At 37.6% G+C, this 14,472-nt stretch overlaps 1 protein-coding gene and 1 non-coding gene across 3 annotated transcripts in view; one reads left to right on the forward strand and one right to left on the reverse strand.

Moving 5' to 3' along the window:
- The window catches only part of LOC124170540 (potassium voltage-gated channel protein Shal), a 540,815-nt gene that overhangs the window by 126,489 nt on the left and 399,854 nt on the right, over positions 1-14,472 (reverse strand). The window lies entirely within an intron of this gene.
- On the forward strand, positions 5,232-5,305 carry Trnan-guu. Its single transcript has one exon. It is a non-coding gene; the product is annotated as a tRNA-Asn (tRNA).

The raw sequence follows: 14,472 nt of genomic DNA on the forward strand, positions 1-14,472 counted from the left end.
CAAGAATCGCATGCGACACATTGGAAGAGAGAATCGGAACTCTTTCCACCCTTATTCACTGAAGCTATTATTTAAAATTTCGGATCCAGATCCGATGTCCTCCGCGAATTTGGATCCGATGTATCCGATGAAGGGCAATGTCCGCGGATATTTGGATCCGAGGTATCCGATCCGACCATCCCTAATAAAGTATTCTTGATGAGTATAATTTCTTTGTATTATCGTAGTGCATAAAAATATTGTCGTAAAATCCCAATCCTACATATGTTCTAACCATACTGTAAAATTTTTTTTTGTAAATATATATTCCAAATTTCACTATGATTCTATTTTTTCCAGCCACCCTGATTATGGAATGAGCCTTAAATATAAATAAAACAGCTCGGAGACCCATGGGTCCGAAGAGGATAAAGAAGCATGGAATATCATTTCTCGACTTCATATTCGCTCCATATTACATCTTCTTCCAAAATTTGCCGTACCGATGATACCAAAGCTAAAATTGTCTATATCCATGATTTTATTACTTGGGACTACTTCGTAGAGAACGAAAACTCCGTTTGAAGAGATATTTTAATCGTAATGTATTCCATATCCCGGCTAAACACTCAATATTTCCCATATAATATTTACAATGGCGAGGTACAGTAATGAATAGTTTTGAACTTGATGGCCATGTGTTTATTCATCTTTTCAAAAATGTCCGCAACGCGGTGATGAGTACACAAAGATCCTCTTTTTTTGCAATATTGTGCAGCATGGTATTGAAAATTGTGAGAAATGGCATTGAAAGTTATGAGTTTCATAAATTACATGATATGGAGCATAACTTTTGGTGAACAGCCCTGATTATAGCTTATTTTCCTGTGATATTCGGACCGCTTTTCACGTCAGCGTCTGTGACTTCTGTAAACTCATTTGAAATGCGCGGTGATTGGAAACATATCTGGAGGCCGACTTGAGGATCCTATTCTCTAATATTTGTGATTCTTCCCTTGAAGCTTTTCTGTCTACATTCCTAAAAGAGGGTGGAAGTCTTTCTGCGTGAAATCTTCCATTTGAAAGGCAAGAAGAAATTGAAAGCCGCGATAGAAATGTCAATTTTCGTTAATCGGAACGCAACAACCACTCTCTTTGTCAGAACATTAGAAATTTGCCTTACATACACCAGTAAAAGGAGCAGATGGACGGTAAAAATGGGTTCTGGTGGGTAAAATGAGAATAATTTACTTTTTTATGCAGTAGATCCTTGTAATGCCATAGTTAACTTGTAGGGCTTAAACTCTAAATTTACCACCTTTGGTAAATTAATTAAAGAAAACTTAATGAGCTTTTTCTCTGCCACTAACTGATTGCAATAAACACATCAAAAGCTCATAAATTTTATCCCATCGGAAAAAAACAAAACAATTAAATACCTTTACTCCAAAGTTACGCTCAAATAGATATCTCTTAACTCAAATATTTCTGGTTTGTTGACGAGTATGATCTCTCCCACATTTTTTAGCAGTAAGTCATGTTTAATAACATTTTTTTAAACTCTTGCTAACATCATGTTAGGAAGAATACTCAAACGTTTCTAGTACTAATTTGAACCCAAGGAACCGATGGGCATAGCATAAAGGGGATAACATAAAAATTCCTTTAACTTTCAATCGTAGGATTCAACTTAATAGTCTTCACTGAGCCAAGGCGTTGAGAAAGCTGTACTAATACTTGGGATGCATGTTGTTAAAGAAGATAAAAATATCATCCTTGTGATTTGTTGTATGTGCCTCATTTCTTTACATCTTTCGGCCCAATATCCATATAGCCATCACGATGAAGTTTGTTCATGCAAAGAAACTTATAATTGAAGAAAAGATTTTTTCACGTGAGAAATATTTACGGTCACCTATAGTTAGGAATATGAGTGCGCCTAATTGATGAAACAGCTTTAATCAGCTGTAATACAGTGTCACATTATGTCCCATTAAGTTAAGTTGTGATATTTACACATCAATAGCTACTCAACTAATATCAACAGTAATTACACGACGAGGCTGATTAGTGCCTTGACTCCTTGCTGGTTTAAAGGTATCGTTTCATGGCTGCCACGTAAATAATGCACTTCAAACTCATTTACTGGTAAATATTTGAAAATATAATCCATAAATACCAATAACCCATGGTTTAAATACTTCACTTTATATTATCTCCACAAATTTAAGCATCAGATTACACCGCGGTTTCGAACCTCATTACGTCAAATCCATGGAACACAAAAATTATGGAGAAAAAGGATGTTATGAATAGGAGGACTTATTGTTTTCAGCCTAACTGCAGCGGTAGCTTTGAGCCAAGCGTTATGTCATCAGGTTTTAAATTATTTATCATAAAAAGCTGATAAATATTTTCCTTCCAAGTTTAAAGGCATCGCTACATGGCTGGCACATAAATTATGCACTTCAAAGGCTCATTCGCGCGTAAATTAGTGTAAAGAATCCATTGTTAAAATAATTCACATTATATTCTCTCCATAATTGTAAATATGAGACTATATCGTGGTTTTTATTGCCACAAAATATTGGCACAAACAAACAATTATGTCGAAAAAAACATGTTATGAATAGAAGAACCTATTCTCTTCGACCTACCTGCAGCGGTAGCTTTGAGCCTAACGTTATATCACCAGGTTTTAAATAATTTATCATAAAAAGCAGAGAAAATGTTTTCCTTCCAAACGCTGAAATGTTTTATCGACGTGCATAACACTCGTAGCTCATTCGCGCGTAAATTAGTGTAAAGAATCCATTGTTAAAATAATTCACATTATATTCTCTCCATAATTGTAAATATGAGACTATACCGTGGTTTTTATTGCCGCAAAATAATGGCACAAACAAACGATTGTGTCGAAAAAAACATGTTGTAAATACGAGAACCTACTCTATTCGGCCTACCTGCAGCGGTAGCTTTGAGCCTAACGTTATATCACCATGTTTAAAATAATTTATCATAAAAAGCAGAGAAAATGTTTTCCTTCCAAACGCTGAAATGTTTTATCGACGTGCATAACACTCGTAGAACGGTCTGGGAGAGGGGGGCCGAGGAGTCGCAGAGGTCAGGAGGTCAGGTTGGTCAGAGGTGTGCCGCGTCGGTAGCGTGACTCAAGCACACTCAAACCTCCGCACCCCCCAACACTCCCTCCAGCTCCTTCCACTCCCCGCATCTTTTACCCGCTCTCGACTATTAATAGCTGCTCCGCTGCGGGAGAGAGTCGCTGTTGACGGGGGAGGCGAAACGCCAGTCAGCGACAATAAAGCACCACCCACACCACCACCGCTCCTCCTTCCTCCACACGAGGGGTCGCTGGGTGCGGGGCACCGCACCACGGGGGCATCCGGAGCCTCGTCTCGAATGCACCAAAACGCGGGAAACACCTTTACATCCCGCCGGTACCCTTTCGAGCAGATCGGTGCAACAATGCGATATATTGCCCATCCGAGAGAACTATTGACCAGGGCAAAATGCACGATAATAGTAATAATAATAATTCTTTATTGCGCGATATTAGGACTCTAAATTCCCATCTTTCATCTGACCCCTCGTCATACATAAAATATCTGAAGCTTAATATATTGTCGAGTTACTCTTGAAATTAAATGCAGTCATTTATGGCAAAAGAAACATGGAAGTACGTTTTAAGAAATGACAAACAAAATTCAAAGTAGACTAAGTTCAAGTACATTCACCAAGTATAAAAAGATGTGAACAAACGTGATAAAAACCTAAGGATATTATATTCGCGAGCAGATCGGTGCAACAATGTGACATATTGCCCATCTGAGATAATCTATGGACAATAGTAGGATTTTTTTTAAATTCATAGGGAAATCTTTACTTTCCGTAAAAACATTAAATTATGGTTTCGTTTGTAGTGGGCGTTGGGATCTCCTTATTTAGTTTAAAAATGGTGCGTTTTCGACCTAAACATCGCTGGTAATTTTGTTTTCTACTGGCATCAGCTATCATCTACGGGAAATCGCTGGGTTTTTCTTCCCCGAATAAAAATCTTTCCTTTCTGTAGAAACATTAAATTATGGGCTAGTAGTGTCCCACGTTGTCCTAATGACGGAGCTGGGATTTCCCTATCCGACTCCTTCCATCCCTATCCTTTCCTTGGAGGTGGCGTCTCATCGCGGCGGCGCATCCTATCCTTTTCTCTTTCCTCTATTCTTCCTCGCTGAGGTTTGCGGGTGAAAAGCCTAGGACTTACAGAATCGGCCCTCAGTAGTCTTAACCTCGCGAGCCCGCCCTGGGTCCCCGTTTTACCTACCCATCTCAGACAGCTATCGACCAGGGAAAATTTCAGGATAGACCGCGGCTGAAAAGGGTTCAAAGACAACAGAGGAGTCATTCCCATTTGTAACGTTTTATGTTTATGTTTTGATTACTGTTATTTATTTGATGTGAATGTTTAACGAACACTAATGGAACAGTGCTAAAGAGTATGAGAGTGGGAGAAGAGAATAGAATAGAAAATTATAATTTGAAAGGAATAAAAAGGCCTTTGGAATAAAAAATGCCTGATTTTACAGATGAAGACTATTGATCCCACAATGTACCAATACGCGGCAGGCAATTTTACAACCCGCCGGCATCTTCACGGGCAGAACGGTGCAACAATGCGTTCTATTGCCCCTCTGAGACATCGACCAGAGCAAAATGCAGGATAGACCGAGATCTAAAGGCGTTTGAAAACAACGTAGGGGTCATACCCGTGTGGACTCATGGGCGGCTATGGAGCAGGCTTGGACATCAAAAGAGGGCAATCATTGAGCCACTAGACCTCGAGCCAATACTTTGAGCCGCAAGAGTCAACGCCAATGATCTATATGTGGCACCGAAGAATGAAGCGGAAGCACTACCAACGTATCGATAGAGATCAAATTCAAGAAACAAAGAGAAAAGAACAAATTAGAGAAATTTTACCTTCTCTGGATAATAATATATGATAAAATATTTTTGAAAAATCAAATGTATATACTATAAAACCCACTTCCGACCATTGAATTACTCATACAAATTTTTGGAGTGAACGAGACGAGATACGATATAAAGTCATAGAATCGACCCTTTCTAAAATTGTCTGAAAGCCTAGGAAATTTTTTCTTTATTTTTAATCAAGCTAAAGTTACATATCACCGTAAAAAGGATACTAAAGGTAGTAGAAAACTAACCCCACCGAAGCCTCCGTGGCGCAATCGGCTAGCGCGTTCGGCTGTTAACCGAAAGGTTGGTGGTTCGAGCCCACCCGGGGGCGTCGCTCTTTTTTAACTGTGCTCTTCCTGTCTCTTTTAAAACCTCCTGGCGAGAGAAATCTTGTTATAATTATAAAAATCTATTGAGTCCTATTTCATTTTGTAAATTGTCTGTTTGTACTATATTTGCTAAATCAAGTTATAGTTTTAAGTTTCCTGCTCATGTAAACACAAAGCTTCCTTGACAATACAAACATATCTGCAATAAATATTCATATTTTATTATTATCGGTAATTTGAGGCTACTCATGGGCTCGTAGACCTAACGCCTTGATATGGGAGGGAGTATATACCTTAAATTTATAAGCCAAATAAGTTATCTTCCAAAATCACCGCTGTGGAAATTGATTTTTATATCCATCTTTCGTCTTACCAAGCGTATTGATGCTATCAATGTCATTAATAAATTCCTGGCTATAAAATTAGTATGAATGTCCATGAATTCAATTCAAAGGTTTCTAGAATTGCACACTACGAATACCTGAACAGGTCCACTACAATGGCTATTTGCAACTATAGCCATACCCTCGTCATTTTCTACTTTTATCGTCTTACTCTTCACAATCATGTTTGTAAACAGGCAGTGCAAAACCTAATACTATTTTTTCATCTATTACAACAAGAAGTTTCCCTCGCTTTGCAAATAAATATATCACTCCATTTAGTACCGGCGAGGCTCCCAATATTTTTGCCTAACATTCCCAAAACTCCAAATTGATGACTACAATATGTTTATTATTACTTAAAATGTCACCAAACATCTCCTGTGAGTCCCTACGCAATATCATTTATTCATTTTGCACTCCTACTGATCTTCGCATGAACTGTAAATCAAAAATCTCATGCCGGAATCTCTTGTAGGTGACAACACGCGTTCAAAATTGTAAAACTGGATTGAAAAGAGGAAAATTATTCTGATAAAGAAGTCTAGCACCTTAAAAGTCCTTTAACTGAGTGTATCACCACAATATAAATGGAGTTTACAACCTTATTCTCATATTAATTAAACCCCTTTATTTTCAACCCCTTCAATATCGTAATGTCATTAGCTTCCAATTTCAATTTTTCATCTACATCGACGATTTATGCATTTAGTATTCTGAGAATTTCCAGCAAAATTCCCATTTCTTACAATATAAATATGCAACTTAAAATTTGCCGTAAAGAACACGAAGAAAGTATTATAAAGTATTCCCTTAAATACAAACGGTAAATCTACCGTTATTCAGTGGGAGAAAGGAGATCTAAATGGCAAAATGTCGACTGATTTTTCATAAGTCTCAGAAAAGTCAATTTTTATAGGAAAAGTCTCAGCACTTTTAAAAAGTTCAAAAAAGCCTCACACCCCTCACTGCTATACAATACGGCAAAATTTGTGAATTTTTGCTGTTAAAACGTCAGAATTCACCCTCTTACAAAAAAGTTAAATGATTTTTTTGCATTCTTTTGGTGATTTTCCAACGAGAACTAGACAAGAGTATCCTGAAGTGCTCTACAAATATATTAATACTTCGCTTAACAGAATACGGTAAACAGTGTAGTCCTCCTGAATGGTCATGCCACACATCGAGGAACAGGTTAATTAGTAATTCTCGACCGTATTAATTAATTCAAAAAACGCCCTTCACACACGAGTGTGACCTCATAAAAGCAACCTACTGCAGTGCGGCCTTTCCACGGAACTTTAGCCGGTAGCATGCTATATTCTCTAAGATTAGCATCTCTTATAAGGGATGGAATCGTTTCCAAAAATAATCGGAAATATTATAAAAATAGTCTCTAATAATAAAAAAGTAAATTCCTAAATTTTACCAACACATCTCTAAAAATTTAGACTTTGCCAGAGATAAATTAAAAGCGTCAAACGCCATTACATGAAGCTTGGATGGCCCATATGTAAATCAAATAATGCCCTTAGAATGTAGGGCAATAAAATGCACTTTTGACTTTCCACATTGACATTCGTTACCACCTACGATATTCAGATATTATTATACAATTAAAAAGGCATAACACTCGAGTTCTCTCTTCACGACGTTCTCAAAAGGCGTACAGAAAGCATTACATAGGTGTTAAATGAATTAGTCTGGGAGCCGCGATAGACTCATAAGCTACATGTTAGGCTTACATTGCTTGGGCAAGTGGGCATTGGAATCTTTAGCCCTTTCTAACCCAGAGTTGCATGTGGGAGAAATAAAATTTCAAGACTTCTCACACCAGAAATGTGAAAGTTTCTACTCAATAATAATTATTGTGGCAGTGAAATGTTTCTCCATTAAAAATTACAGCACCGAAGAAGATGCAGTTTAAATCTTTCCGGAATACAGCCGAAATCGTAAATATTTTTAATATTAGTTAGAAGCAACATTGGGTTAGGTTATAATGGGTTAGGAGCGACACAGAGAATACTACATTTTCAGCTCCCCGCTTTATGTCCAGCTCCAACACAAACGATAGATCATTAAATATAAAATAAAGGACTTTACTTAATGCTAGGTGGAACTTCACATGTGCATTTCCTTTTTATATGTTACCGGTTATTGCCATGACACCTCATGCCACACGCCTATTGAGGCAATTTGGGTGGTAGTACGTAGGTGTAGCACACTATTGAAACCACGAACAGTGCTAAGAAATTCGCAATGTGGAATGAAAAAAGTAAATTTTCCCCTATACTGTTGTTCCACAAAGTTACGCCGGAAAATTTAAAAAGGCCCTTTGAAATTATTGATCAAAAAGAGGGAAATTGTACGAAAAATCGTACCCGCCCAGAATAGCACTAATCATGCAATGGATTTTGATCACCTTAATTTTTTTGTAATAAGGAACAAAAAATTGAGACAGGTGATTGAGCAACATTATCAAATTTTTTGATGTGACATGGGTCCAGGGTGCCACTATTGGTGCAATAGCTTCGTATTTTTTGATCAAAAATTCCACTGTATAAGTGATTAGCGAGAGTAAGCATTTCAAGAGAAAATTGCAGCAAGTGGAAATACTATGGGGGTATCCCTCAGCGCAAAGGCATCTCAAATGCTTTATTAGTTGAGTATTTCAATGAACCGCTCATTATGTTTCAACGAACGACGTAGTGTTTTCTTGAAAAACTATACTCCCAAAAACTCTGCTGTAACCAAAAGAAAGTGATTATGCTGTTCTTTTGCAGGTAATATATTTATAATTTAATTTCATGATCGGAAATGGCATATTGTTTTCAATAATTCGTCGTTTAAAAAAATATGAATGAATTTTTAACTGTTTGCATTAATCCTCTACTTTCTAATATATAAGCCTAAGAATGAGCGCAAGAAAGTGCAGAAGCCTGTATCCAATCAAAAATTCAACAAAAACAGAGGTCTCTCCTTGAAATAGGAACTTCATATTCGCTGAATATTTGAAGCACTACGACGAATGCTTAAACCTGAGTCACAAAAAATGATTTTTTCCGTTCTTCAGAATTATAGCTCCAGCGATAGCTTTTCAGGGTCCAAAAGAGTGATCATTCGACACATCATTCTCTGAATCATCCGATCATTCCCACCGTCCAATTTTCAACTACTTATTCCGTTACTTTCTATATTAAAAACTGTCATCCACCTTTTTCCAATATTTTGCAGTAAAATATTTGCAATTGCGAGGGATAGCATTAAACTCTTATGAGTTTGATAGGTCACGACATATTTTGTATAAATTTAGGTTAGAACCGCTAATTATACCTATTTCCCCGTGAAACACGAATAATTTAGTCCGTCAGCGAATATCCTGTCATTATGAATTATCCTGTCATTATGAATTATCCTGTCATTCAGTCTATAGTTAAGTGCCTGACATCGCGAATGAAGGAGAACCTGGTGGCGCTCTAGCGTTAAAGCTTCTCTTTGGGTGAAAAGATTTTCATGGGAAGGAAGGAAAGAAAACGGAAAATAAAAGATCGCAAACGGTACACGAGGGAAGATTCCCCTTTGCGTGCCATCTACGATGTCATGCGACATTTCATTTCGGCGATACGTGTTTCGGCTTGACACGATCAATAAAGCACCAGTTCTCTCACCAGATGCTTGCCTTTGATTCCGTCTGCCTATGTTACCATCGGAGACAATTAGTTTGAACCGTAGTGAGTCGTGACAACTTCTCCTAGGTAAATTAGATAAACATAAACCACGTGTTGGTAGGGGGTTTGCGCTACAACAACGGGTTCTAGCGGGCGCTGCCGACATTGTAAACCGGTCCACGTCTGCTGAAATTAATTAAAAAATCTCTTAGTGCTTTGATTAATACTCGGTATATAATCTATATTTACACAGTTGGTGTGGGCTTCAGCGGAGTGGTGCAGTAGGCACACCAAGTTTTTTGGTTGTCTTCCGCGTCGATTCATCTCACTGATGAGGGTTTCGCGGGCGTGTTCGGGTGTGAAATCAAATCTGAAGACGCCTGCTGTGACGCCGATGAAATAGGGTGGTTTCCTATCATTTTTTATTGCCTAAATCGAAAGATTATTACTCCTGGAGTGCGCATTTCACGCTCTTACATTTTCGAATGACGATATCTATTTTTCGCGATTAAACGAAAAGTGAAAAATTTCAAGCGCGCGAAAACGCAACGGCTAAGTAGGAATGATGGGAAAAGTCCGTGTGACGTATTTCTGGTTCCAGCTGTCGGCGTGTGAGGTGACCTTGGGGCGATGCTTGAGCGCTGATACGACGCAGGTTGCTAGCAGGTAGCTGAGTACCCTGCTAGCAGGTAGCGCTTGGCTTGAATAAGGATTACTATTCCCCTATCAAACGAAGGAAACTTTCCGAACTTAGGTATTTTTAATGTGTGATCATTAAGAGATGTTTCCCTGAGCTCTGTGCCTCATGCATGCATTAGTAATCTCAGACAATGTAAAACTCCTATCTGTTCGTATAGAAATTAGGTCCCTGTGAGGTCACGTGGAGTGGCATCGCATGGGCGCCAATCTGGCCTTTTTCAAATGATGTTAAAATTGACCGTTGCCATTCGTTTAAACTGGGATTTATAAAACAAAATAATTTGTATATTAGGAATACACTAATCGTAGGTAGGTAAGGTATCGCAATCAATATCGCAATCGTAGGTAAGGTATCGCAATCAATGCATTTCTTTTTCTTTGATGAAGGAAGCTACCCTATTGTCGTCACGAAGATGAATCGACGCGGGGGATTAACCCAAAACCTTGCTGCTCCTATAATTACACTATTTAATCCTTGGAACTCAATTTTTAACCATCAGTGACTCTTTCGCGCCATTGACACTATCGGCGAGGACGCCGGTGCTCGCCGCATAACGCTAAGAAGACGTCCCGACGCCAATGAGTTATTACTACCGACACCCACGTCCGCATGGTTCGTTTTATGGCATAGAAGAAGAAGTACTTTCGAGAGACTCAAGCGACATTAGTGGAAGATTACGACACAGTTTTATTCATATAAATACAATTTTTCAAGTCAAAATATTTCCTATTGATAAGATTTCTAAGCTTTGACAAGAAATCATGGTATGCAAATCGATTTCCGTAACACCATTCCGATGCATTCCTATACTTTTTTATTCACTCTTGATAATCTAGTATTTTATACTTTGAGCAGAAAATAACAATCATTATCCCAATGCGTATATTGCCCATGAGATCAAAAATTCATTACACATAGGAATCCATCAATAGGTTACATAAGTAAAAAGTTATTCCAGCTATATAACATATATCTGATAATATTACTTTCTATTAATGCGCTCATAGTTTAAGCTTATTCCTGCATCCAATTAATTTCCATTTAAAGGATATTATTTCATCGAGTGAAAGTAATAATGACACTTCTTAATCTTTTAGATGAAACTGCCTTTAAATATCTTTCATTAGTCTGAAGAATTTGACTATTTATAAAGAGTTCCTACCTGAAAATGGCTACAAATGTATACTAATAGCAGAGGTTAAGCACGAATTAATTAATTTTTTACCAGTAAAATATATAGGTGATTGAGGCGGAGTAGTAATTGCATTCCAATTAAATATCTCAGAATAGAATACCACCTGTCGACGTTAATCCGGTACCAGAAATGGATGCATAAAACTGCCATCGTAAAAAATAACAAACTCACCATATTGAAGGCAAAAATGAGTCATAGGTCAAGGCGTGACGTTAAAAGAATTGTAACACATAACATTGCCTGCTTGGCAAACAACATGTTTTCGGGTTACCAATGAGAAGTATGCAAGATGGAAAGAAAGTTTGTTTCTTAATTTGAGATCAAACAGGAATTCGAACAGATATGGCTGGTTATCGGTTTTCCAGTTACTTCTCAGTGATCTTAAGGCAAAAAAAAATATTTTTATGAACTACGTATGGAAATAACCAAGCATTGATCGATCGTGTCTTATCATTCTTAAATATAGAATTAGAATGCCTGTGCCCCATGTTAATTTCGTCGCAAGATATAAATTTCACCATTTAATTGGCTGGCTTTGGTGAAATCATGGAAATAAATACGATTAAATCCGACAAAGCCGAAAAATCAACATCATTGCCACCGGGTATCTCTTTTCAGCAGACGGCTACTTTCAATTTTAACAAGTTGATTCAAAACAATTAATTCATGAGCTACAAGTACTGGAAGTTTGCAGCGATTTAGATGGCAAGCCAACCTTCAGGAGTTAGCCATAATAGTACAGAAAGAAGGGCATTGGAAGTAATCATAAGAAGGTGGCACATAGAGGAAGGACTTCCGCAATATCTGGGATGACCAGTAAAAATACGGAGATATGGAGAGAGCTATAAAGACAAATGAGTTAAACCAACGTGAAGACAAGACTCAATCGTTACTAAAACCTAAGGGCTACCTTTGCCCGAAAAATTAAGTTGAAAATAGAACGGATAATGAGTGGAATGAAGATCAACAGTGATCCAGCATAATAATTTAAACGATGCATCACACCCACTCAACCCATAGGTGGATTTAGGGGGCAATTCCAGACGCTTAAAATAAAGACAAAATTTTTAATATGTAATTTTTAATCATTTTTTAAATAATTGTTTTAATCATTACGTTCGTTTTTTGTGTATTACGGTTTTGCCCCCCCAGAAAAAATTCTGGATCCACCCTTGGCTCAACCTGTCGTACTATTGTAGGACATATGTCGTATTTTATATGAGTTTTATAATTCCTTTTTTGCAACTAATTTACTTGTTCAAAACTTATTCTATCATAGCAGTAGGAGCGATAACGTTATTTTCCACGAAACGTTAATTAAATCCAAAAGGTTTCTACACTCACTATATCATTCTCAAAACTCGACAACACTGCCGAATCCCTCAATCCTCAACTAGAATAAAATACTCATATTGAGAAATCACAAAGCATTGGGAATTATTGAACTTAGAGCCTGCGTTTTCTATGCAAGACAGAGTACAATAATTTTTTCTGAAATTTTTAAATTTATATGACCTTTCAATAGTTACATCAATTTTTAATTAAATATTTTCCCCCATTAATTCTATCTACCACGCAAAAGCTGTTTTTAACTCCCATCGTTGTCTTTCTGCTCTCATCTGCATCTGAGAAATTTGTCCATGAGTTGAACATCACGTTTAATCTCTCCTCGTTCTCTTACCCTTAATTCCTCTGTCCTCTCCGATATTCTGCGGCAAGCGTATGTGACTCGGCAGAGAGATGTAATCAATTAAAAAAATTAAAGCTGTGTGACTCGCCAAAAATGCTACGAGTGACCAGAGAGCGTCTCTGAACTTTTACGCGACTTACGGCTGGGAGTCGCAGGAGACTTAGTTTATATTGCTTGGTAAATTAAGGATCTCTTATAAGATAGACACGGAGAGCATCATCTTAGAAGCTCACTATATTTCTAGGCCCAACAGAAACAATGAAATTAGAGAGATATTTTGACGAACGGATAGTAAAAAGATTTATTTATCCCTCTTACGATAAATTACTTTGATAAATGTTAGGCAGCCGACCTCGGTAGCGGCGGGGTAAAATCCTTGCCTGCAACACAAGAGGCCACGGATTCGAGTCCCGCCTGGATAGGTTACCCCCATCCTGGCCATGAATGATCGTGTACCTGCGCTTTATTGTTCAGTAAAATAACGATACTTAAGTCCCAAGATGCTGCTTTCGATAGTACAAGACTAAGTAAATAAGTTAGTAGTCAAATTATTTCAATGTGCTTTCTACACGGCTGATGTCCCAGAGTTCCTCGCTGCATGCATATTAGGGTGGTTTGGGGGTATCCAGTAAGATACTAAGTAAAATATTAAGTTATTTGGATAAAAAGAGAGCCAGAGTAATTTATAGACAGAAAAATTTATAGTATCGTCACCACTTGGCCATTATATTCTAAGCTTTCTAAGTGATTGTGACGATTACTTTGCATATTATATTCCAGGAGGTTCATAAGCGTGATAAACGCAAGTTACCCGAATAATCTGGTAAGAATTGATGAACTAGGTCAGTGAGGGTAGAATATTTTGGTAAGTGGCAGCTTGCAACGGGGAAATAGGTGTGTCATTAATGCCACTCTCAATGGAATGCACAAATGAAGTCGCACTTCAGGCGATTTATACTATGGCCCTTGAATTACTCCCTTATTGTCGCCCACATAGTAGCAATTTTTGAACATCAGAGGCCAGTAATTTCATTCAATGAATGGCGTAAGGTTATGCATAACCATATTGCAACAGAGTTGCTAGGGTAAGACTGTGGTGCATCATTATTAACGCCATGAAGAGATCAAATTTCGGTGACTGTGAAGTGGAAGTAATATTGAATGACAAATTATACTCCCCTTCAAGAATTTACCACAACTAGATCCACGATTTGATCATTGAACTGTTGTACTTCATCAATTGTAATTAATGCGGTGACAGAAGAATATATAGTGTCGTCACCAGCTGGCTAATGTATTCTAAGTTTTCTAAGCGATCTTGATGGTTACTCAGCATATTAAATTCCACAAGGTTCCCAAGTACGAAACACGGAATGAGGTATAGCAAAAGCGAGTGAAAGTGTATTTAAAATAAATAATACATAACTTCACCCCCCGTATGACATGGATTCGAAATTATGAATCAATACTTATCTCCGGCTTGAGAAAAACGATGTGTCAAAATTTTATACGTGATCGTTAACACCACTAGTA

The sequence above is a fragment of the Ischnura elegans genome, chromosome X (assembly GCF_921293095.1).
Source record: "Ischnura elegans chromosome X, ioIscEleg1.1, whole genome shotgun sequence".
In the NCBI taxonomy this organism is placed as follows: Eukaryota; Metazoa; Arthropoda; class Insecta; order Odonata; family Coenagrionidae; genus Ischnura; species Ischnura elegans.